This window comes from Triticum urartu, chromosome 3 (genome assembly GCF_003073215.2).
Source record: "Triticum urartu cultivar G1812 chromosome 3, Tu2.1, whole genome shotgun sequence".
Classification (NCBI taxonomy): Eukaryota; Viridiplantae; Streptophyta; class Magnoliopsida; order Poales; family Poaceae; genus Triticum; species Triticum urartu.
Window position 1 is genome coordinate 40087533 of NC_053024.1, and position 4482 is coordinate 40092014.

Consider the following 4482-nt stretch of genomic DNA (forward strand, 5'->3'; position numbering starts at 1 on the left):
CACGTTGGTGATCTCAGAATCTCGATGTAACTTATGTTTGAAATGCTTTGTACTTTCGATGAACTTTGATAGTGTAAATAGATTCGGATCCTTTTCGGAAACAAAGAGACTCTGAATAACTTGTTAGATTGCACGCACGCACCCCTTCGTGAGGGCACCCATCCTAGGGTTTTTGCTGCCTCCCGCCGCGCAGCCGCCAGACTGTTCTCGTCTCCTATTGGCTTACGACCATGGAGGAGCGGTGGATCCCGGTCCTTGCCGGCGGGAGGGCTTCTTTTTTAGGTATTTCTTTGAGTTCTGGTAGGGTTTCTGTCCTACTCAAAAAGACGAGGCGACGGCGACTCTCTAAAGATGGAATAAGGTCCTCCCCGCCTAGCCCCCGTCCCGATGATGCTTCTAGCATCACCGGAGGGTGTGCGGAGGTTTGCCTTTGGTGGATTCCCTTGGATCTGATCTTCATTCGTCTTTGTTCGTATGTATGTGGGTTGGATCTTTCTGATATATGCTTCTCTTCATCGGCGGCGTTTGTTGTTCTGGTGTGTTGGTCCTCCAAGGACGTAGCATGAAGACTACCCGACTGTCTGCTACAATAAGATTTTTCCGGCTCCGGTGATGGAGGGGTGATGACGGCGGCGCGCCTTCGGCTCACTCCCGTGTTTGTAATCGTCGCTAGGTGGTCTATGGATTTGGATGTAATTTTTTCTGATGTTTTTATTTGCGGGTAAAACTCGTGTTACTCACATCATACAGATTACAATCAATGTTGTTCAACTCAATGGCTTCAGAAGGCCCAGAGCCTAGCCATGTCATAGTCCTACCTTCTAAATGAGCAAAATTCGCCGAAGAGTTACTGACTTTATTCTGAGACCGACTAATGTGAGTAATACTAGTTCCACGAAGACTCAAGAGGTACTTTATCTTCTTCACCAGGGAAGAGTAAAGTGATCTATCAATCTCACGACCTTGTATCATCTTAACAGCTACTAAAGAATCCAATTCAATTACCACCGGCAGGTCAATGCGTGATAATGCCAAGGACAAGCCTTCCATACACGCACCTAATTCAACTTCGAGGGCATCCTGGAAAGAGAAAAGTTGCCTGCATGAAGAAAAAAATGATCATCTCAGTTTCACCGTGCAACACCATGCACGATCTAGCTCTATCATCCAGTGAGAAGGAGTCGTCACAATTCAGTTTGGTCCAACCTTGCGACGAAGGAGTCAACTTCCAGGGCGCAAAATCGGCTTTCACATTATGTTGCTTGGGGGGAGACTATACAGGAACAATGTCTGATTTACCTTCGCACGGGCTAGCAAAAGGATCATGTTTAATGCATAGAAGCGAATCTAAGTAACTGCACAAAAATAACCTCGACACATCAACTGGGGGCGGTTCTTTGTTGCGGACTATTTCATTCCTTATGTGCCAACATCTCCACAATGTCATCAGTAGCATGCTTCGTTCAGCTTCTGGTAGGGGCTCAAGAGTATGCAACAGCCACTCCCTACCTGGAAATTTGATAGATTTTTTATCAGGGAGGTGCCATACTTCAGACATAGCGCCCTACAATTCCACCGCTCTTGGACAGATGCAAAATGGATGGAAGTTATCTTCTATTCCTTTATCGCAGATTGGGCAAGTAGCTGAGATTTCCAATCCTCTTTTGTGCTTGTTCTCCCAAGTGGGCAGTGAGTTCGTTGCACAACGCCATGCAAAGTTACGCACTGTAGGGGGCACATCAGAAGACCAAATAAGGCTGCGGATTTTCCTACTGCCATCAGGTGATACACTGGTCGCTCCATCCATTTTTCCAGCAATTAAATTCAATGCAAAATTATAAGCGCTCTTGACTGAGAAACAACCATGTGAGTCTGGTCCCCATGCCAGAGTATCATCCTCAAGTCGTGGCGAAACTCGAATCTTAAGAATTTCCACGACGTAGGAAGTAGGACTATAAAATCTGAATATTCTAGGAGCCATTTGGATTCAGCAAGTCTGAGACAAAACGAATCCTACATATCCCTTGCAGCGAAACTGGCTTGTAAGAAAAGGGTCTTGGGATCCAATTATCTCTCCACACCCGGATACTTTGGCCATTTCCCACCCTCCACAACAATCCTCTTTTCAAAAGATCTAACCCATGACATATAGCCGTCCAAGAAGAAGAGGCATTGCCTAAGAAAACAGTATCTTCAATCTTGCCATCCGGATAGTAACGAGACGTCAGAAGACGGGCGCAAAGACTATCCGGTTTCACAATGAGCCTCCAAGCCTGGAGGGCGAGAAGTGTTTGATTAAATAAGTGAAAATCCCTGAAGCCTTGCCCACCCTTACACTTGGGTTGCTTTAAACGTTCCCGAGATTTCCAATGGACTTTTCGCTTGCCCTTCTCTGATCCCCAATAAAATTTTTGAACCATTATTTTTAAGTCATCACACATTGAAAAAGGGAGTTTGAAAACACCCATAATACAGATAGGAAGCGCCTGTGCCACTGAGTTGATAAGGGTTTCTCTTCCTGGTTGTGCAAGATGGCCATCGCCCCACTGAATTAATCTTTTAGTCATGCTAGTCTGAAGGCTCTGAAAGTTCTCTTTCGACATTTTGCCTTCTGAGGTTGGAAGTCCAAGATATTTCTCTTCAAAACATGAGGTGGTCACATGAAGAACAACACGCACTTGATCTTGAACATTCCTGGGGTAAGCACCCCCAAACAAATTTGAACATTTGTCATAGTTTAAACATTGACCAGTGGCTCACTCATAGGCATCAAGGGCATGTTTAATGTGCACATCTTGGACCTGAGAAGTCTCAGAGAATAACACTGTCTCATCCGCAGGGCGAAGGTCCCCGACCTCTTCCTGCTATGGTCCTGGTCTGTATCATCTACCAAGTTGCCTGTTCTTCCCAATTTCAGAGCCATCATTTGCTGGCGCCGTGTGCCCATCATCACGAGACCCACCACGGTTGCCCGAACCTCCGCCCCAAGAAGCACGCAGCTCTTTGAGGATCAACGACGAAGCTGGGTGGACGTCATCGCGATGTACTACCTTCTAGTGTTTATTGTACTACCTTGACAGTTGATGAATATATCATATTTTTTAAAAACTTACTACTGTATATGATAAGTACTGTATTTTTTAAATTTATATACAGAAATCACGAGATTTTCAGATTAAGCATCGGACACTTTTTACGTTGTTTTTTCCGTGCCGTGTACAGACAGGAGAGGACAGAGGAAAGCCGAGTTTGATCTGACGGCGGAGTCACGACCGTCCACGAGTGGGTCACGACGGCCCCCCGTCAGAATCAAAAGCACAGCCAACCCCCAGCGCAGACCCACCCAACCCAACAACGCACCCCAAACGAATCGCCCCTCGATTGTTCGCTCCCGAGCACCGACCCAACCCTAGATCTCGCAGCACAGCGCCGAAGGCCGAACGCCATGGCCAAGCCTGGGGCGGCGTCGGCGCTGGCGCTCTCGACGCTGAGCGCGAGGACGAGAGCGCGAGCATCGCCGCGCCTTCCCGCGCCGACCCGCCGCCGCCGCGGGCGGCGGCCGCCAGCTTCCCCAGGCCTCAAGGAGGCCGTCGTCGCCGGCGGCGGCAAGCAGAAGAAGAGAAGGCACCACCTCTCGCTCTCCGGTTCACCACCTACGGCGCGCGCCGGCGCGCCCGCCGCGTCGCCCCGCCGAGCCAAGGGCCTCACCCCGCAGGGAGATGATGATGCTCCCCACCGGCCCGAGGAGCGCTCGGCAGGACGAGTGGACCGATCCCGGCGGGTGTCCGCTCCTATGGCGGCGACAGGGAGCCGCGCAGTTGGCCGGATTCGACGACGACCGCCGCTCAGCCAGGGATTCCGGATCTCGATATGCGCCTCGCGTGCCGACGAGTCGGACAACTGGGTAAGAATAAGAGTTTCTCGCCCGGCCTACCGGACTCTGGCCGGCGTGATAGGCTCAGTGGCTCGTCTCCGCTCGGTCGCTCTGATGACATCGACAACTGGTCGCGCGACAAGAAGCCACTCCCGTCGCGCTACCCCAGCCTTGGAACCGGTGGCGGTTTCCGTGAATCATCTGGCGGTGGTTTCCGTGAATCATCTGGCGGTGGTTTCCGCGAACCATCTGGTGGTGGTTTCCGTGAATCATCTGGTGGCGGTTTCCGTGACTCACCGGGGCCATCTGACTCTGATCGCTGGGTCCGTGGTGCTGTCCCTGCCCCTATGACCAACAATGGTGATAGGCCGCGCCTCAACCTCAATCCACCAAAGCGTGATCCCTCAGCCACCCCTGTGCCAGCTGCTGAGGTCGCACGCAGCAGACCAAGCCCCTTCGGGGCTGCTAAGCCCCGTGAGGAGGTGCTGGCTGAGAAGGGCCTTGATTGGAGGAAGATGGAGGGGGAGATTGAGAAGAAAACCAGTCGGCCTACTAGCTCGCACTCCAGTAGGCCGAACAGCGCACATTCCTCCCGCCCTGGAAGCCCT

The 4482-nt window shown here is 51.1% G+C and overlaps 1 pseudogene; it reads left to right on the plus strand.

Moving 5' to 3' along the window:
* The first annotated feature begins 230 nt into the window (after positions 1 to 230).
* The window catches only part of LOC125546596, a 9262-nt pseudogene continuing 5010 nt past the window's right edge, over positions 231 to 4482 (plus strand).